This window comes from Tenebrio molitor, chromosome 7, assembly GCF_963966145.1.
Source record: "Tenebrio molitor chromosome 7, icTenMoli1.1, whole genome shotgun sequence".
Taxonomy (NCBI): domain Eukaryota; kingdom Metazoa; phylum Arthropoda; class Insecta; order Coleoptera; family Tenebrionidae; genus Tenebrio; species Tenebrio molitor.
In genome coordinates, this window is record NC_091052.1 from 20,011,110 (window position 1) to 20,033,336 (window position 22,227).

General features: G+C 37.9%; 2 long non-coding RNA genes across 2 annotated transcripts; both read left to right on the forward strand.

The window, feature by feature from the left end:
• Nucleotides 1-4,035: 4,035 nt before the first annotated feature.
• LOC138134878 (uncharacterized) lies at nucleotides 4,036-5,973 on the forward strand. Its single transcript, XR_011160833.1, has 3 exons — nucleotides 4,036-4,320; nucleotides 4,436-4,606; nucleotides 4,661-5,973. It is a non-coding gene; the product is annotated as an uncharacterized lncRNA (long non-coding RNA).
• Nucleotides 5,974-19,356: 13,383 nt separating this feature from the next.
• On the forward strand, nucleotides 19,357-21,587 carry LOC138134575 (uncharacterized). Its single transcript, XR_011160770.1, has 5 exons — nucleotides 19,357-19,496; nucleotides 19,547-19,922; nucleotides 19,971-20,064; nucleotides 20,118-21,230; nucleotides 21,327-21,587. It is a non-coding gene; the product is annotated as an uncharacterized lncRNA (long non-coding RNA).
• Nucleotides 21,588-22,227: the final 640 nt, after the last annotated feature.

Sequence of the window (22,227 nt, forward strand, 5' to 3'; positions counted from 1 at the left end):
CTTGCACCGTTTTGGCTCAAAGCGAATATAAAAAACGTCACGATATATTCGCTAAAATTATACACATGAATTTAGGTGTTAAATTCAATTTATTAAAGAATACACAACCACATTATAGTTATACACCAGAAAGTTGTTTGGAAAATGACAGTTACAAGTTATATTTTGATAGAACAATTTTAACTGACATTCATATTAAGCATAACAGACCAGACATTATAATTTTAAATAAACAACAAAAGCAAGCATATCTTTTAGATATAGCTGTTCCAAATTCTCATAATATAACACAGACATATAACACAAAAATTAATAAATATTTAGAGCTGTCCGTTGCTATGAGAAATCTTTGGTGTTTAGAAAAAATTTCGATTTTACCACTTGTAATTTCAGCAACGGGAATAGTACCGCAATCTCTTTTTAAAAATTTAAAAATTCTGGATTTAGATAACACATTGGTAGTTGAAATTCAAAAAGGTATATTATTATACTCATGTCACATCGTGAGGAAGAAGTTCCTTAACATTGACACAGAACATAATACACAACAAAGTCAAAATGCGGAGGCGAGACGCCGGTAATTATGTTGATAAGCACTGCACTATTACTTGATAGTAATATCCGTAATAGTGTATGTACTCCGGCAAAATTGCCGTGCCGCCGGGTGGAGGTGGGATAGTCATATACTAGTAGGAGAGAAATTCTACTTCTGGGTTCAGTTTGAGAGTCAATAATGACGCCTTCTAAGACTAGTAGTGAAAAAAATAAATTATATGACATTTCAAATTTGAAATTGTCAGTTCTGCCAAGTGGTTTAAGGATTTAGATTTGCGATTTTTCATCTTTAGAGCTTTGTTTTGCGATTCTCTGGTTTTAATAGTATATTACATACCGAGGAGGAAAGTGTTCCATTACTGTCGAGAGAACAATAGTTTACCGAGAGGCTTGCCCTCGAGGTGAACTAGTTCTCGAGACGCAGGAATGGACTTTCGTCGAGGTTTGTATACTATTTTATTCACAATCAATCATTTAACAAAACAAGCAACATTAGGTATAATAATAAAAAATAAATAAAAACCAACCTCCGTAATATTATCGTTTATTTCGGCAAAATATTAAAACTTAGTAGGCGCGCACGATTGAGATTGTATTAAATTTTAGTTCACAAAAGTCAAACGAAATTGACATTTGCTCACATTTTTTAACAAACAAAATGTGCGATAGTGAAATAGAGTGTACCCTCCCCAGAATTGCGGGAATCCGCACACAAATTAACACTCAATCTCTTACCTGAAAAAAGCAAATTACGATACCAGAAAAACGTACAGAGATTTTCGCGATTGGTGCGACAGTAGCGCCACCACAGGTCAGTTATGGGTTTCATTACTTACCGCTTACGACTCATTACTGTACTGACTCCTTTTTTCACCATTACTAACCGGTTGATATGTACACGAGTAATCGCTCACTTTCTAACCTATAAGAAGTTAGAAAAGCTGTACGTTAATAACCGATTGTGAATAAAAGTTATTCGTTTTGATCGTGTTGCTGTTTTGATCTGTTCCGTTGCGATTTTTTGTTGATTTTTTTAAATTTGTGAAGTGAGTGCGTGCCTCAAGAATCTAGCATTATGAACACTTTAAGTGACATTACAAACATCGAAAATGATACAGAGGTAATTTTTGTTCATGCATTAAATAGGAATACATATTAAATAATCTCTTGCTTGTGTTTAGCCATTTCCGAAAAAAGCTGGGTATTTTAATTTGAACAGCCAGCTTTTTCGGAAATTCGAAAATGTATTGTGGGTTGCATTTTTTATTCCGTCGGGCACATTATCACTCGTGAAATACCCTGTATTAATAAAACCTAATATATTACTCCTACTGTACTGAAGTTTTCTTTCGTCTTTCCTAAGTGCAAACATGCAGAATAATAATAAAACATCACGTGTAAACCTGCTCTTTCCATTTTTTAAATTTCGCGCCGGATCTATTTGTTATAGCGTAAGTGAACATTTTTAGTATTCTAACATTTATGTCAAGCATCTTCATTGCCGAATTGCCGTACACATTTTCCTAAGGTGATTTTGGCTAAAACCTAGAACAACGCATACTATCGCATGTTAAAAGGAACGCTTCAACTTCGCAAACAACCTGTATACCATTCACGATGTTTTGGCATAAGGGGAGGCTATGGAAAAAGTGCATTTAAGTTGGCAGTAAAGCTGTCTGTTGAATTAGGAAATTAGGTTATGTTTTTCTAAGTTTGAGGTTATAAAGTGCGTCATTGTCTAGTGCATTGTTGTCAGTTTTACTAGTTTGCAATAGAACAAAACACACATTTTTAGTAACTTCTCAATGAATTTTTCATTCTAACCAAAACATTTCTAGAACTAGATTGTATAAAATCTTGTATATATCTTATACAGCGTGATCAACAATGACTGAGTCTGTTGGCAATGAAACAATTGAAAAATATTGGTGTTTTTCTGTTTCGTAATTGGCACTGACCAAATGTTTTAATTTGACACAACATTTAAAAAAAATTTGGTTATGTCGGGTACGTTTATGCTATTACAAAAATGACCCTTTGATGGTAAACGTCAAATTCTCCTGTCAATTCTGTCAAAGCTGACAACCGGAAATACGTTTAGATTACAGTGGTACCAAAATCATTCAAATTTTCATTCCTACCAACAGACTCAGTCATTCTTGATCACGTTGTACCTACTTATTAAGCCTTACATCGTCCATGACAAAAAAGAACAAAACTATTCAACTTCCATAATTTAATTAGAAAATTCTGAGTCATTATTACCTGCATCAAAATCCAAATCAAATGCCGAGTCAGATCCTAAACTCCATCCATTTTCAATATACATTACTGTTAGGGAATTTTCTTTTTTTGTATTGCAATGAAAGTGTTTTATTTTTTCTAATATTGAACATTCAAAGCGGGCGTTTTGAATTTGTCAAAAAATTTGACACTGTCAGATTATAATTATTGAAAAAAATACGATTAAGTAGCGATATCGTGGAGGCCACAGGCAGTGTTATAAAGAGAAAATGCCTCAATTTAGAGATAAAACAAAGTGTTCACCGGTGTTTTAAAAACATTTGGGAAGTAAATGGTCCAAAGTTGGGGAGGATGCCAGTTTACTGAATCGTTGGGGAAATTTTTGCCGTAAGTTGATAATTCCATTTTTAATTTAAATTGATCTATTTAAAATGTTAGCTTCAATCTCCTACAGATATCTGAAGGAAAAATACGGAGTAATTTCTGGATCGGAGGCACAGGCACAGAATGGAAACGACGCACGATGGAATAGTGAAGAAATATTTGCGCCGTTGTGCGCTTTTTTTAATTACAAGACCGCCGGGCTTCAGGCTTGACTTGAGAGGGTTTGCTCCTGAGCACTATTTATTATGAATGTATCATGCTTCCACTTTGTGTCCTGCTCTGAAATCTTTTCGTTAAAATCTGTTTATGTTTATTAAGGTACACCTACTTGCTGGTTTCAATGCCGGTATTTAATATTAACCTGTAGATACCATATTTTAAGTAAAATATTCAAAACTAGTTTACTTTGCTTGATTGAGGGACTCGATTAGAGATTTGTTAAAAATGACAATTGTACATTATAACCTCTTCAAAATACACATAACCTGAATTATTATCTGTGACATTGCATTTACAGTAGAAAAAAGTTGTATCCTATTACACCACAAAAGTTACTAAAATCACTAGATTTAGTTGTGTATATTGAAAATGGATGGAGTTTACTAATGAAATTATTAAAGGGAAAACGTTTTCAAACAAATCCGTGACAAATCTGATCGATTTATAAGAAGACAGTACCGTTCACCTACGGCAGCCTTACAGCTTTAATCTTCATTTCCGCTCAGTTAATTTGTTAATTCAAATAAACTACCAACTTCACGTTCTTTCGCCGCATACAGCGACATCTATTTTATGTTTTATGTAATTTCATGAGCGGAATTTTTTTCTCTCTAGTTTCAGTTGGGGTTTCAGTCACAGGTTTCACTGGTTTCAGTATCTTTCAGCAGTAGTTTATCTATGGCAGTAGTTTCCATCCATCTGTGGTTTATGGTGGTTTCCATGAACCCATGTTGGTGTTTGTAATTTGTCAGTTTTATTTTGACAACAGTTTATCAACAGAAACTTTAGTAAACTAAAACGACCTACATTATTTAAAAAATGTTCGTCTAAAATATTAGCTACGCATCCACAGTATTACAGGATCATCCTAAGAAATTAAATTTAATAAAATTTATACTTAACCTCTCATTATCTTACGTAAGTACATAAATAATCCTAATTAAAAATGTGCTAGTGGAAACGTAAAATATCACATATGTCAGCTATTGAAAATTCTTTATGTAAGTTAGTTGTGACAAAATTTTTTTTACAGCACAATGGTTTTCCAAGGATTTTCATTCTTTGCGATGGCTCTTGTCAGTGTTGGAGTTATAGCTTATCACTTTTATAAAAATAGAGAAGCATACTTTTATGATAATCCACACACTTATAACATTTACAACTATAATAATGAACTTCAATATAAGTCAAGTGATGATAACAAGTATTTGTTTTTACTGAACAATTAAATTTGTATTGATCATAACCTTTTTTCAAGTACTCGGAAAAGGAAGGTGGCTAAAGATGACACTTGTTCAATTTGCATGGAATCGGTACATAGCTCTGCATTGTCTTTGCCAAAGGATGCACCCTCATCAGCTATATCTCTTCCTTGCAATCATCTTTTCCACACTGAGTGTGTTAAAGCATGGTTCGATATGAATAAAACTTGTCCCAACTGCCGTGCATTAGCTCCTACAAGCATGTAAAGAACAGTTTAAGTTTTAGATGATTTGTAAAATTTGAAGTATAGAGTAACATTTCAGAATGTCCTGTTGTAAGTATGAAATGTACCTGTTCTCACTAGTAAACGCACAAAAACTAGGTGATATAAAATTTGATTTGTGACAATTGTAATGGTGGTTACATATTTGTTGTGAACGTTATTTATTGTAATTTTGAAAAATAAGCAATATGAGAACAATTTTGAATAGAATTACATTGACTGAAGTAGGGAAATATTTATGCAAATTTTATTTTATAACTTGTGATAGAAATTTATATATTTCAAATATTTTTTCAATAGGGATATTTTGTCTTTATATAATTTATTTTCTGAAAATTAATTCCATATTGTTCTTAATAAATACTATATTTACTAAGTTTGATATTATATTTTAAACTATAACGGGTGTTTTTTTTTAATTTGGCGTCGAAGTAGGCGTTGAACTGTCGATTGTGAAAGCACTATGCAGGTTACGGATTATGTATCAGCTGTTAAATCTTACGCTTTTACAGAAGTGGTGCGATCTCAATCGAGTCTCCAACGCCTACTTCAACGCAGAATTAAAAAAAAAACACCCTTTACATGTATTGAATACCTTTGTGAAATTGTCATGCGAATTGATAAATGTTGCTAACTGCACTGAAGTTAAACATTTTTTAATAGGTATTTGCAGGATTGACATTTAATTTTTTTTATCCAACACCTGTTTATTATGAAGTCATAATAATGCCGATTTTGATTGAATATCTTATGACGTCTATAAAACACTAGTGGACTTATGAACCCATAATTAAACTGTTCTTATAATTAATGAGTTTAGAGAGTTTATTGAACGTCAAAAAGAATAAGAACTGTTACAGAAGGAGGTGTTGGATAAAACTATATATTACACTTGTGCCTTAACAGCAAATAAGTTACTCAAGAAACATTATTAGCTAACTCGAGCAAGCTCTCGTGGCTAAACATTTCTTTTGTGACTTATTTGCCTTATAAGACACTTGTATAATAAACAGCTATTAAAGTTTAAATGTCATTAATATAAAATAAACTAAAGCGTTGTTGGTCAAATAAAATAATTAAAATTTGTGATGTGTTTGTGTGTTTCCAGACGAATTGGGCGAATGAAAATTCGGTAACCTTATTTTGTGCACTTGATGTATAAATGACTATTTCAACTATCGTAGGATGAACTATCGGGTTTCTTGCGATGATTGATTGGTTTAATATGGAATGATTTATAAAATTGAGCTAAAAATTGTAATATCTCAGTTTGAATTCAAAGCAGCGACGCACGCGGCTCTTGCGAAGTTAGGAATGTAATTATTATTATTATTATTATTGTTGACGGCTAACAGGCTTGACGCCCGATTAGAAGCCCTGCCAAAAAGAAAATGATACACAAAACACAATCACAACACAACAACCATTACACAGAGAGCATCCCAACACCCAGGCTACAACTACCGAGCACTCATCTGAGTAGGATCGCCCTGATTCACGAGGAGATGGAGAAGAATTTTTTGATTTGCGAAATGCTGCAACAAAAAATATCGATGTGGGCGTCGACACTCTGGTAATTTTGCAGCATTCGAGTGACGGGTGACTTGAGCCCGATGTCCGTGTGGCGCTGACCGATGTAGAAAACACTCCTTACCCTAGATCCCGACCGGCTAACCCTCAAACTGATCCTCTCCAGAACGTGAGGACATTCCTGCAGCCCTCTGAACAATTTGAACAAAAAGATCACCGAATGCTCCATGCGTCTATCAAGCAGAGACTGCAGACCAACCTCACCGAGCAGGAGACCTTGTGGACACCCACGAGGCGGATATGCACCATTCAACATGAAGACTACATTCTTCAGGAATCTGCGTTGCTCTCGCTCCAGAAGAGAAGAGTGAACACACAAGGGAAGCATACTCGAGCCGGGATCTCACATAGGTGATGTACAGAAGCATCAGGGTCGCGACATCAGAGAATTCCCTGCCAGCACGCAAAACAAAACCCAGTGCCCTGAAGGCAGTCCCCGCAATGGTCCGAATGTGTTCGCCGAAGAATAGTTTGGAATCGAAGATGACACCCAGATCTCTAATTGACTCACGTCTTGTAAGAATGGAGCCGTTGATTTTATAGTCAAATAAGAGAGGCTTGGTCTTCCTTGTGAATGAGACTATGCTACACTTAAGATGGTTGAGAATAAGGTTATTTAACTTACACCTTCTAGAGATCTCCTCAATACAGTCCTGAAGTCGAAGAGCATCATCAATCGAGTCTATCGTAAGGTAAATCTTCATGTCATCAGCAAACAAGAGGTGCGGTACGTCCAGATCGTCCGCCAGATCGTTTATGAAGATATTAAAAAACAGCGGACCCAAAACCGAACCCTGCGGAACGCCAGACTCCTGCTTAAAGGACTTAGACGCATACCCACTCACTCCCACGTACATAAATCGATCGCTTAAATAAGACCTTATTAGCTCCACAAGACTATCCGAAAAACCGATGACTCCAATTTAATCAACAAAAGACCATGATCAATCCTGTCGAAGGCCTTAGAGAGATCCGTGTAAACTACATCCACTTGGGAATGGTTATCTAACGCATCAGATAGATACTGACTGATCGACACCAAGTTCGTCTCGGTGGACCGACACTTTGTGAAGCCATGCTGATTCGGAGATAGCTTGTGAGAGACCTAATGGAGTGAGGAATTAGGTATACAGGACATATTCAAAGACCTTCGCAAAGTTACTGATTAAGGCAATAGACCTGTAGTTGGTAATCTCCGATCTGTCATCCTTTTTGTGAATGGGGTGCACCGCCGAAGTCTTCCATCTCATAGGATAACAACTAGTATTTAATATTAGGTTGAATAGGAAACACAAAGGATCGGCGAAGACCGCCGCACAATCCCTTATCACAAGGCTTGGTATCTCATCAGGTCCACTAGTCATGTTAGGTTTAAGGCATTTTATGGCTTTAAGTACATCATCGTCTGAAACTCTCGTCAGAGTAAGATTATCATACGGAAGAGAAGCAGATGGGAGAGTGCTGGCGGCATCCCTCGTAAAAGATTTTGAGAAATGATCAGCAAAGCTATTGTAGTGACCCAGTTTAAAATTTAAATTTTAAATTCCCGGTACCGCCGCGAGAGCGCGCCAAATGTGAAGGTTCTAGCTGCTGGGTTAGGAACTAAGGGATGGGGTTGGCAATCCTGGGGAGTTGGCAACTCTGTTGAAAAGCGGAAATTTAGCGGGGGTAAAACGGGCTTGCGCGGGTGGTTGATGGGGGTAGGTCACTTTTGTTTGGTTTTTCGAAACGAACACACCGTACGCAGAGCGATCGATATTCCAAAAATTTGTAAGTTAAATCTGAATCAATTTCACTACCGTCCCGAGTAGATATTTTGTGTCCCCGTGAGGAATCCGACATTTTAATCCACCTGGGTAATTTATCCCACGTTCGTTGCCTTTTTGTTTTTGGTTATTGGGACCAGGACCACGTGGTAAGGGTATGTTGTAGATTTCATTTTGTTGCATGCTGTTTCTTTAAGAAGCACCCATTTGTTAATTTTAAGCGTTATCCCTAAGTTTCTCCCGGGAGGTTCATTTTTTTTGCAATCTTGTAATTTCGGAAATTAGAAGCCGTCGTCCGAACCGCGTGCGTCCATTTTGTTTTTTTTTTTCACTAGCATTTTCTAACGACACTCGACCCGCCATTTTCTTTCTGTTTAACATTACCAGCGTTGTATTCGTTATTTATGCTGCTTACCGATATTTGTGACATTTAAAGCGTTTTTATTTTATCGTTATTTTACTTCGCGTTTTGTCCCCTTTTATTTGCGCATGATTTAATGTTGCGTTTTGTTTTGCTTATTTATCATTGTTTTATGTTGCGCTTTGTTTTGCTGAATTTTCTCATCGTTTAAATGTTACGCTTTGTTCGATTGAATTAAACTCCGGTTTTTCTTTGTATTGTTGCTAGATTTCGGAAAGGTTAAAATAAAATGTTGTAAGTGCGCCCCTATGAGAGTGAGGTGACAATCAGCAAGTCGTGGGGTTGTTTAGTAAATTTCTGTGGAAGCTACGGTTATTTAGAGTCGTTAGCGGGGGCGGACCTAAGTCTTCGCTTATGCGGCGGCGGGGTGTTTTCGTGAAGCTTCCGTCGAGGTTATAGAGACTTCGGGGTTTTGTCCGGAAACGGTTGGTTGGGGACAGCGGACCTAGGTCTTTGCGGATGCGGTCTAGGAATGCTAATCGTACGACCCCGAAACGCTCTGTCACTCTTGCTTGGTCGGTGAAATAGTCTGACGTTCATTAATACCCCGAATATCTATAAACGTCGCTTGATTTCAAGATGACTCAGATTATTCTTCTGAGTCCCCTCGCGGCCGAAAGTTTGTTACCTACAGCTCTAAGCTCCCGTTGGCGTACCTTGACCGCGTAGTTCCGAGTTAAACATTGTTTTTGTCATTAATCGAATTGTAAAATATGAGTAATACCTGGGATACGGTTTTTGAAGAGGGTTTTTCATCCGTCCCTGTCTGTAATAACTGCACCATAATTTGTTCACTTGTTTTGCAAGCTTTAACCTCTCATTTTGTCTGTTATGTACACGTTTCCTGTTATTTTAAATATTGTTGCATTCATCTTGTCGTTTATCTTTGTGATGTGCTCAACTAGTTAATTTCTTGTACTTCGTCAAACTTAGTTCCTGTCTTTTTTTGGATTCGTTTCATTTTTTTGTCATCAAAGTTATTACAGACATTTTTAATAAAAGGTATTTTGCGTCCCTCACATCTGTATTTTATTTGCGGCACTCTTCCAACTGGAACCCTCACCGTTTGCATTCCGAACCTTTTTCCGCCAAAAGAAAAACACAACGTAGGGCTCCTCCGACTCGATGACGATCACGACCACCTTTGTTACCGTTTTGCGCAGGTTCGAATATTTGGCGGAAAAGGTAATGTATTCAAATCATTACACTATCAACTATGATTTGAGGATCCGTTATAGTAGCATTGTTATAAACCATGGAAGCAGGAATAGAGCTGGAGTTATTCTTGGAATTCAGGAATGACCAGAATTTCTTTGGATCTGTTTTGATGTCATTGCTAACTCGCCTGACATATTCTCTGTACACCGCGGCAACATCCGCCTTAAAGCACCGCCTTAAGGAAAGTTTCAAAGTCGTAGACAGATCCGGTTGTCTTATAACGTCTCCATTATAATGTTAGGATAGGATCATTGGTAGTAGAGGGGATATTTTGATTTGAGATGCCATTTTTGAAAAGGAAACGCTCGCTCTCTACTTTAAACTTCCTTGGTCGTTCTCATTCTCAAGAGTTAAGACTCAAAATCTGGTCAAGATTACCTAGTTTCTGCCATTTGTGCCTTTTTGTGTCGTCCTATTGTAAGAACAATTAAACGAGATGGAAAATCTTAGTAACGATTTATTAACTTTTAAAATAAATCTGGTAGAATACAATAAACACACGTAACTTCACGTTATGCTTGTACAATGGCGAAGAGAGAATGTCTCCCTTCTTAACATTTTTAGCTTATAGGTATACTACCCCCATCCCCAATATTTCACCACCGTGGCCACGTACACAAAAATGTTGCCAGGCCAGGGATATGACCATTTATGGTCATATCAACTATCACACCACCGTGTTTTCCACCACTTGGGCCGGAAGGGGTGAGGGTGTTTTCGCATCATCTTCCACGTCAACATCCACGTCGACTTGATGACGATGACAAATTGTATTGCATTATGTCGCAATTTCATGGAGTTGAAGATTTTCTTACTGTGTCTTGGTGTCGTCTCATTATCTCCAGGCGTTTGTGACCATCTCTAGTCCACTATAATCTTTACGTTATCTGTGGTGCTGGTTAGTGGTTAGTTCTCTAACGTAATTGTTCACTTTGGCTCCGGTCGAATTTTCGCGTTTTTTCTGGCCAAACACCCTTAGGGCGTCCTCCTACATCATTTCCCACCACTTGCATAAACCACTAACTTGAACTTTGTGCAAATGCACTTGTTTTTCTCTTGTTGTGTTTCAAGGTCGTGTCGAGGTCGCGTATAACTAAAGGGTAAGGAATCTGGCTAGAGTCCGCACACTTTAAGGAGAACACGTTGAGTCATCCAAATCTGTGCGTTGAGATAGGTACCCGCTTTTGAATTCAAACTAACCGCCAATAAAAGCTATGGTAGTACCGTGGAGGGAGAAAAGACTGGAGATGGCATTTCCTATGCTTCCCATGTTAAAAATCCGCACCCTCCTAAAGCACGTGCAACAACCTTTTATGACCCAGTCCACAATGCGCTAGATAAAGAAGCACAATGCGCCTAGAAGGAAGGCGAAGGAAGCCATTGGCCTAGCGTCTATATTCAGAAACCTTTTATGACTCTGTAGTTTTCGCGGGCCGGTACACTTATTTGAATTAGTGCCATCTCCAGTCTTTTCTCCCTCCACGGGTAGTACCGATGTCGGTACCATTAGCGACCACTAGGGGCGGGGGTGAAAGTCGACAGGGGATGAACGGCCATGTTTTTTTGGTGACACTTTGGTCTTGACTGCAGAGTAGTGCAGAAGTACGGTGTATTTTTCTGTGTTCAAATTGTGCGTTTTTAGTTGTTTTTTTTTTTAATTATTGAACTGTGCTAAATGTTGCTGTCCAGCTTCTGTTTGTGAACTAGGTATGTGTTTGGGGTAGGTACTAAAATTATTTCTGTTTCGCGCGAAATGTAGTTTAACAATAATATAACACAAATCGGTCGCACGTGGGTTTGTGATGTTTCCGCCATGTTTTACAAAATCCACAATTATCTCGACTATCCTCATGTATTACGTTTTTAACATTTATAAGCTTGCGAAGGAGCGTAAGGCAGCTTGGTTCTAGCTTTGCAAATTTTATAAAATCGTACGGATCACGTTTTTTGTAAACTCAGGTGTAACAATTCACTAACGTTCCTAAAAGAAAAAGGGCACCAAGTTTTAGCGTGGGTCTGTGGCTTTCACTGTTTATAAGCGCACTCCCTCATTTTTGATCCCCTTTTAATTATTCCGAGTGACGCTTTTGGTGTAATAAGTACCTCGTTATTGCTCAACACTTTAAAAATTTCAAAGTTTCCACTTTCCATCCCGGTAGCAGCCAATTGTATTTATATTTCAGGTGTCTCCGTGGGTTTTTCCTTAGCTAGGGATCTACTTCATTTAGTTATTTCCACCGCTTAGTCCCGGGGCGCCCTCCATATTATTCAGGGCGCCCCCTTGTCGATGAACCGGCAACAAAGCTAGGGTCGACCGGACTGTGTTTTTTTTTTAATTTTTATGTATGTGTTATTGGTTGTTACCACTTTTCCATCCCAAATTGAAAGTGTTCTTAGATAGCTCTGTCAACAAATATTTGTCGCGTTTCTTTTTTTGTTTGCTTTTTCCAGTTTGCTCTAAATGTAAATTCTTGACCTTACCGCGAGGGTCTCTCTCTGTTGAGGGGTTTTGTTTCCTCTAACCTTCCAGCGTTGAACACGACCTCGCGGCCCTCATAAAATTTGCACCCCAAGGGAGACCCAAAAACCTAACACTTGGCAGGACTTGTTGAATGCTGGGTTATACCCGAGCTCCATGGCACAGTTCCGGAAATGTGATCAGGTGTATTTTCCCTGAGTCTGTGTCACAAGCGCGTTTTGTTTTTCTTTTGCTTTGGAAAAGTCAAGTTCACTTCAACCGATGAACTTAGAGTACCTCAATTTGTTGACTTAACGTAAAGCAGTTAGGAGTTAGGACTTTTCCCTTAGCACTAAATCACGGGTAGGCGGGAAATATTAAAGTCGTAAGGATAGGTGCCACAGACCACCGGACCGCACAAAGCCACTCGCTCCTTCTATAGCGTATCTGCTGCACATTGTAGATTGACTTGAAAAAAAAACCTGCTAAAGTTCTCGTCTAGTGCCCGCTCCCGCTCGAACGGTCCGAAGTAACTGCTTTATTTGTAATGTACATGACCCTTCTGTTTTTCCTGAATTTTGAATTGTGTTGTTTATGAAATCAGGTTTGCTCAACTTACAATAACTGTCCCGTTCACGTGGTCACTTCGGATTTGTTTGTATTTTCAAGAGAGGTTTTAAGCCTCATTCGGGGGTCTAGGGGAATGGCCAGAGCTCACCATTTTCCTAGAGTTCTAAATGTAGGGAAATTAACGAGGTACGATCTCTTGGCCATTCTTTTGAATTTTCGCGGGTTTTATTTTCATTGCTTATGTTGGTAGAGAAAAAAAAAAGATGGTCAGGACCGCGTGAGGACGAAATTGACTAGGGTCCATTTCACGAACGGCCATCCATTTGCCGAAAAAAAAAACTATGAGCACGTGTTTGGCCGGAAGTAGGTTGTCAAAGTAGGGCAAATAACAACAATTGGGGAAATAAGCGAGGCGAGCCAACGGTACCCTCTGGGGTTGCCGTCGCTGTCATCTCGGAGTTTCTTCAAGAGTATCGTCCTCAACAACGTGGGAAGTTAGATTGTCGATGCGGGGATAGGTCGCCATTGGGGATGGGAAATAAGTGAGGCGAGCCGAAGAGACCCAACTGGAGCTGTTATCTCGGGGCTTCTCCATGACGTACTACCCGGAAGAATGTCGTTCTCAACCAAGTTGGGGAGCTAGGCTGGGTGACGTAGGGATTTGGGGTGAATGTGGTGGGAGTTTAGAAGTAAGAGATCGGGGGGCGACAACTAGAATTACGTCACGTTCGGGGGAGGTGCCGCGTGTTATCGGGGGAGATGAGGGCTGCGAGCGAGAGAGAGCGTAGTATTCAGTTAGGGCCTTAATTATTGTAAATTTGAGTGTTGTTTATTGATTCTTATGTCATGTTGTATAAAATTTAACGATTAGAAAAGATTATGGTGTGCCATCGTTTGTAGAGATGTTTGCAGCTTCTTTTCATTGGTTTGCGGAAGTTTTGTGAATGAAAATGGCTTCTAAATTGAACCAGGATTCAAGAACCAAGATTAAAAATAAAATTAAAAATATAAGATCAACATATGTAATAGGTAATAATTAAGAAATAACAAAAATTAGATATTTTTTGTAAAAAAATGTTAAAGCATGTTGAAGACATTCTCTTACAGTTTCGATAGTCTGGAACGTCTTCTGAAGCAAGCTCTTTTAAAAGAAATCATGCGGCCACCGAGCTACCATCGAATTGGCATGGGCTGACTGTAAGGATTATTACTCGTGTAACAAACATATCCCATCACAACTTGACTCTAGCGATAGAGTTAAAAAAGTGTGGCGAGAAGCTCTCAAACAAAAGTGGTAAAATTGTACTGTAGTTTCAATTTGGTTGTAGGTCGTAAAATTTTATGGTACTTTAAGTTAAAGATCTTGCGGGGCTTATAAATCCTAGTTTACCACTAGCAGGTAATATTTTAAGCAGGGTTGTATTGTACGGTCGGTGGACAAATAAAACTGGGACACTTAAAATGTAATCTATGTAAATCAGACCATATATTTGTCAGTATCTATAGAATATGTCATACGAAAGTTAACCTATTTGTGACAAAGCCGTATTTAAACGATGCAAATTTGTAAATTTTGACTTATGTGATTGTCATTTTTGTCCCAGTTTTATTTGTCCATCGACTGTACATTTGGTATATTTGCATTGTACGGCAAACGGCACGCGCCGCTTCCCAACCTTTTCAAACCCAACCATTGTCCCCGTTAATCGCTCATAATATCCAATAAAATTTTACGACCTACAACCAAATTGAAACTACAGTATCAAGCACACAGAACAAGAAGTCAAAAATGATTAGCACAAATACATGGGTGTACATGACGTTGATGATATTCCATCCTTTATAATAAACTTGAATTCTGATTCTTCAGATCAACCGACCTGGATGAACCTTCAACATCCAACTTACGAACAAGTGTAGATTCTGAATCATATGGTGAAGAAGTTACTTTTATGATTGTAGAAGATACAGAAAGTGAAAATTTACCTTGATTATGATTTGTTACTTTTGTTGTCCGTTTTAACATTGCTGATTTTAAAATCAGTGTTACGTTTTTTTGCTGATTAAATTAAAGTAATTTTTATTTGTTTTTGTCTTTGTATTTTTACCCAGTAAAGATTTATTGGACATAACCTATAATGGATCTGTCATAAATGTGACTTTTGTAATGTAACTAAACTAAAGGTACTTTTACACATCCACAGCTCACTTGATGAACATTTATAACTATGAAATCAACTATACATACGAGTTACTGGCAGCGTGTATCGCCGCCTTTAGGGTACATTTATGTTGGAGCTGCGATAAGTGATAAGAGCGAAGTATCATTGTTTTCAAATGGCGGCTCGCTCTTATCGCTCATCATAATTGTACAGTGTGGAGCACGGAATTTCGCACACCAATTTGTATGTCATTAAAAAAAACTATCTAGTCTAAGCTTTATTGTCATTATAATCAATCATGATATATAGTTGATTTTTTTTAATAAACAATTGTCAAAACGTTGTCTTGTTGGTATGAGCCAAACTGTGATTTTCATGATAATACGATTGGTCACATTGAGTGTCAACATTTTTTTATGTAACTGAGCCTGCGCCCTAACGAGCGAGCATTTATTTCAAATTCGAAAAGGTTTCTTCTGATTTCTCATTAAATTTGTTTTGAAAATGAATTTACCGAAGAAAGGTACGGGAAGTGAAGTGAACATAACCTTAACCATGATTTGGTGTCAAATTGTTATACAGCTGGTCCATATGTCCAAATTTTAGAGTGGTACAGTATGGTTTTTTACTTCATTTTGACATTGACAATTGTTTATTAAAAAAATTTCACTATATGTGATCATGACTGATGTTTCACCTAAACTGTCACTAAACTGCCGCCAGTATCTCATTTTAATAAAATTATGTCAGTGAAATGTCCAATGTGTGCGAAATTCCGTGCTCGCCACTGTACAGCAGAACAGATTCCTGATGGCGAGCGGTGGGGATGCGCAGTCAGCTGCTCTATCCTGACTGGTCGTAGCTGATCAGTGGTGTAGGTGTAGCATTCGTGTAGATATAAATTTTGTGGAATAAGTCATTGTAAATAGTAAAAAATGCCATCAAATAACATCAAACCTGTTATTCGCAGTCAAACACGTCAAATTCGACCGTCTTTATTTTGTATTTTCCCAGCTTTGATATTTTTAGTTTGAATAAAGGTTTAACTACACCACTGTCTGTGGGGTCAACTTATTTTAAGCAATCGTCTGTAAGTTGGGCGGAGCAAGCTCTGAGCAAAGTAACCCCCACCGCTGGCCATCAGAAATCTGTTCTGCTGTACACCAACGCCGGTTAAGGTCAACTGTAGGTTAAAATGCTTCGTTACTTTAGTTACTGTAATACCCCAGTTTGAAATCAAATTGCCGCCGCCGAAACAGACGCAAGAGGAACTACTTCTTTGGTTCTTTTGTCGGGCACTGTTGGTACATTTGATTACGTACGCTTGGTAGTCTTGGTACACGAAAGACGCGATACTCTACTCTCAGCCCTCGAAGTGAACGGTGGTGTTTGTTTAAAACCGATCGCTTTGATTGTTTTAGTTGAAAATGTAGTTTTCGCTGTTACTAATCTCTAGTCGTTCATTTTCTTGTGTATTATCAGTTATCACAATGTAATCAGAGCCGTGCTACGTAAACATTCACCAATCGCAGGTTGGTCGCTTACAGGTGCGAACCTCGTGTGTCGCCGACGCTTTGCGCGTTGGAATTCAGGTGGTATGATCTTACCGACAACAAGTAGTGTCTAGCAGGTATGTTATGTCGTTTTGTTATTCCGATAAGCTCGGGAGAATTAAATATAGAGCACGTGGGAAAATTCCGGGGTAAAGTCGTTTCGAGGTTATCGTCGCAATAAAGTTATCCGATAGACGGAATCGGTCGGACGAGTCCATTTTAATTTGGGGTGTTAGGAAAGGAGAAACTTTGAACCGATCGTGGTTGCGTCCGTCATGGAAAACAGGGAAACGGGCGTCCATTTCGGGAACGGCCATCCATTTGCCATAAGGCAAACCGGGGCACTGGTTTGGCCGAAGTTAGAGATGTCGACGCGGGGGCAGTTATCCACGTTGCAATGAAAAACGGGCGCTTGCTAAAGGAACCGTACGTGGGGGAGCCCATGCAGTCACTCATGGGTCCCTTCGTGACGTGTGATCCTGGCAGCAGAGTTTCTCGACCGCCCTCGGTGGAAGGCCTCTGTTTGATCAGCTGTGGACACTACAGTGACGATTCGGAGGACACAAGTCGAGGACACTGCACCCATAACGAGTTAGGTGTCGCAGTGACTTGGACGACCTGACCTGACCTGACCTGACCCGACGTCACTAGGGTAGAAATTAGGAGACTGGTGGGCGTGAACTAGGTTAACTCCGCGATCGGAGACCGCGTGCTACCACGAAAAGCTGAGAGTCAGAGTAGCGTAATAGTCATTTAGGGAATTAGATTGTCTGTCATTGTAGTCTTGAGCCTTGTTGCGCAGTCTAAGGTAACATGTTGTATAACATCAAGGCGGCCTTACACCAAGGCAACAATTGGCAACATGTTGCCTGCAACAGTTTTTAGTAATGTTGCCGGTATAAGGCCGCCTTTAGAGATTGAAAGGATTATGGTGCGCCGTCGTTTGTGGATGATTTTTGGGGGTTTTACTCATCTCATTTACAGTGTCTATTCGTAATAACATAACTATCATTTGTTTCACGGTTTTAGGTTCTGAGCAACCGTTGTTATTTTATTTGTTGTATAGTTTCCTTCCGACAAAAAAGAAAAAAAAAAAAAGAAAGGGAACTATTACTTTCTACCCTCATCGAGAAGTCGGTAGACAAATTTATTGTGTTATTATGTATTTTTCTTGTTATGTCATGTAAAGTCGCACCGCCAAGTTGTTTAATTTATCATGTGATCGGGTTTTGTATCAATCAGCACTGTAGATAAAAACAGAATGTATTTATTCATGTCCGCATAAAATAAATACAGGCGTCCTCCCACCGATTTATGCATTTTTATTTCGAAGTTTGTCCACCCTGCAAGTCCGCCATTTGCATCCCGACCTAGTCTGCCCCCATTTTGTACAAAACACACAACGTAGGGGTTTTACCGCTTCGATGATGATCACGACATGGCCAAGTTGTTCAATTTCGCGGGTTTAGTTTGAAATTTTAAAAGTTTGAATTTTGGCGGAAGACTGGCGATATCTGGGTTACTACATTACCTATTGTTATAACAATGTTTTCGTATATTTTAATCTGTAGTTAAATTTAACTACGTTGGTGAAACCGGCCCTAAGGGTACGATTATGTTGGAGCTGCGATGAGCGATAAGAGCGAAGTACCATTGTTTTCAAATGGCAGTTGGCTCTTATCCGAACAAAGACCCTACTTAAAGAAATTCATTTATTGTGATATTGTAACTGTCAATCACTAGGCGGTCTCGGAGAAAAAAATTACCTGGGGTACTACTAAAAATATTTGTCGTAGACCGTCTAGTGATTGACAGGCACAATATGACAATAAATTTCTTTAAGTAGGGTCTTTGTTCGGTTTATTTAGGGCTTAAGTCAGAATTCCTTAGGAAGATACAGGATGATCAACAATGACTGAGTCTGTTGGCAATGAAACAATTGAAAAATATTGGTGTTTTTCTGTTTCGGATGTTTTAAGTTGACACGACATTAAAGAAAATACCTAGGTTATGTCAGGTATGTTTATGCTAATACAAAAATTATCCTTTGATGGTAAACGTCAAATTCGCCTGTCAACTCTGTCAAAGCTGACAACCAGAAATGCGTTTAGATTACAGTGGTACCAAAATCATTCAAATTTTCATTGTTACCAACAGACTCAGTCATTCTTGATCACGTTGTACTATGGCGGCCAAAAAATTTTGGCCGTCATTGTCTATCAATTCAAAATAGTTATTTGTATAGCAAGGCTGCGAAATCCTACTTTGACGAACCGAGAGAAAAATTGTCGTCAAGGCCGCTTTGCGGCCGAGACAAGACAATCTCGAGGTCGTCAAAGGATTTCGTAGCCAAGGTGTACACAACATTTTGTGTGCAACCCGAAAATTTGTAATTATAAAATGAACAAGTAAAATTTCCTTCACTGTCTATAAAAATAAAGTCGGCCTACATGTCTCCATATCGCTATGGAAACGACATAAATAAAACAATTCATTTTGAGAAAAATTGGAAAAATGTCGCAAGAAAATTACAACGTTTTTGTTCCGTCTACTTCCCCGGAGTTAAAAAATATTGCAGATTGTGCAGTGTCCAATTTAATACCAGAAAAGTCCAAACGGCAGTACGATAAGTGTTACAATGACTTTAAAGAGCGGTGTAATAAAAATAATGTGAAAACGGTGTCGGAGAATGTTGTTTTGGCTTATTTAATGGAAAAATCAAAAACTGTGAAAAGTTCAACTTTATGGAGCACATATTCAATGTTGAAGTTCACGCTGAACATACGGGATGGCACTGGTGTTACGAAGTTTCTGAAATTGGTACCTTTTTTGAAAAAAAGTCAGTTGGTTATCAGGCGAAAAAGTCTAAGGTATTGACACGAGACCAGATCGATTTGCTGTATAATCTGCCCTTTTTTAGGTCATTTTAATCATGGGAATATCAGGAGCCATGCGAAGAGACGAACTAACCAAAATGTCTATCCAAGGATGAACATTCTGTATTAATAGTGGCCGTTCCTGACACAAAAACTGGCATAAAACGAACTTTTACTGTCACCAATCCAGAATTTGTAAGATTATACCGCAAATATGCAGCTCTTGTTCCGTGTACTAATCCATAGTTAAAAAAATATTATAAATTGTGCAGTGTCGCATTTGAAACCTGAAAAATCGAAACAGCAATATAAAAAATGTTACAGTGACTTTGAGACTGATGTAACAAGAATAATGTGAAAACCGTGTCGGATAATGTTGCATTGGCTTACCTATTTACTGGAATTTATTTATTGTGGCAGGTAAATGTTAAATTCTGTTAAGATAAGTTATCACCTGCTCCCTTTTAGGTTATTTTAATCGTGGAAATATCAGATGCCGTGCGAAGAGACAAATAAACCAAAATGTCTGTTGATGCCATTCAGGATTCAGGATATGTTACTAGTTACTAGATATTTCCATTTTTGACCGGTTAAAAATTAACCTAATTCTTCTAGATCGATAATTGGGATCTTTTTTACCGACTCGTCATTCATGAAGCGACCACTCCATTTGAAATTGGCGGGAACTTCAAACCAGATGAAAATTCTGTACTAATAGCGGCCGTTCCTGACACAAAAACAGGCATAAATCAAACTTTAACTGCACCCAATCCAGATTTTGTAAGATCACACGGCAAATATAGAGATAGATATGTTGTAATTGTGATAATAAATAAATAAATATTGAAATGACTTTTACTTTTACGGCCGTCGTCAAGGCAACGGCTGCGAAATTCAATTTCGCGGCCTGCTCAAGGCACGCGAAGTGCTCATTTCGCGTACGGTTGCACACAAAAAAATTTTGTAATCCATATTTTATTGTCATCATGATTACCGTCTTGATTATGAATGTTATTTTTTGGGTGGTAAATTTCAAATTATTTTGTCATTTGAGGAGCAACTCTTCAAAGCGCATTATGGCACATAAAACAGTTTTATGGTAGAAGCAAAAAACGTATATTTTCTAATTCGATTCACGTTAAAACTATACGGCCATTTGAGAAGTTCTGTTAGATGAATCACATAAATGATCTCATTTATAGTCTATTTTTTTTAAGAACGAAGCGTTGCGGGAGATAGGGACTAAAATTGACAAATCAGATTACTCTATTTTGCACCACGTGACAAGCCTTATTTACATTGAACTATAATTACCAAATTATTTTTAAAAATATCTAATCTGACATTATTTTTGAAATATGTCATAATTTTTGCGTCACCGTCAAATTCTCGTGCACAAAGTTAAAGTGTCGTTTGTTGGTGCACGATTTCAGTATGTTGGTGTAGCATAATGGCAGAACAACAACCTGGTTCTGTCGTAAAAAAAAATCGAGGGGAAAGCCAGTTAGTAGTGGTCATAAAATAATTATACATAATATCTACGCGAAATTTAGAGAGCAGAATGAAGCGCTCTCCAAAACAGAAATGGTAAAGCGGGTGTCTGAAGCAGCGGGAATTGGTCTGACATTAGTTTGGCAAACCATTAAGGAAATGGAAGAAACTCATGCAGTGAAATCGCCACCAAGTAAAAGGAATCTCAAAATACTTTTTGATGAAGGTCTGGCTGAGGTAGGTAACAGCCCAAAAGTGACAAAATTGCATAGGTCATGATAGGTCATGTACTTCGTCAAGAAGAGGACATGTATCAATTAGATAATATTGCAGACGAAAGGGAATTGGAATTCACCGTCAACACAGGCTCGAGTGACGAATCAGATGATCTTGAGTGGGAATTAGAAACAGGAGATGTTTCGACCGAGAACGATGTCCTTACTGATTACGTAGGTAATTCAACTTGATGGTGTATTTTTCCACTGAATAAGTTGTGGATTATTATCTTCGACCACTTCTAATGAATGCAAGTTTTCACTGCATTTGTAACAGAATTAGGTTGTTGTTTAGTTTATTATGTATTCCAAAAGAAAATTTAAGTCCTTTTTTATATTCTTGTTTTATTTTCAATTAACGTAAGATTCATTGAATGTTGTTCTTGTTCTTAATTGAATTTGTAGACAATAATTTATAATAAAATGCCAAAAAACAAATAACATTGAAATTTTCTTCGTTTTTAAAATTACCCCTCTACTATAGGCAACCAATTTTACACAATTCTAAGAATTGTATTGTGTAAATGGGGCGGCCGATGCTGATGCCACCTACTTCGTTCTTAAAAAAAACACACTATAGATCAAAAAGACCCTAGATATTTAGAAAATATTAAAAAAAAATCGGACATAATGCAATTTGATTCATTCTAGTGAATGTAATGCGTTTTGTTGTGGTATGTTTGGACATAGAGACCATTTCATCTAAGAAGTACATGATGACTCATCGAAATCTGACCGTAGGACGCTAGTCAGCTGATGATCAGTGGCGTAGAAACATTCGATTAGCTAAGGAGTCGATATAGTTCAATTAATTTATATGATTAAAATTCTACCAAATTAATAATTCAATAATGAATGTCATAGTATGATACACAGAGAAAGAAATAACAAAAACAAAACACTTCTGAATGCTAACGGGGTTAAGTTAGAAATAACAACGAGCGCATGGATTTCAGATG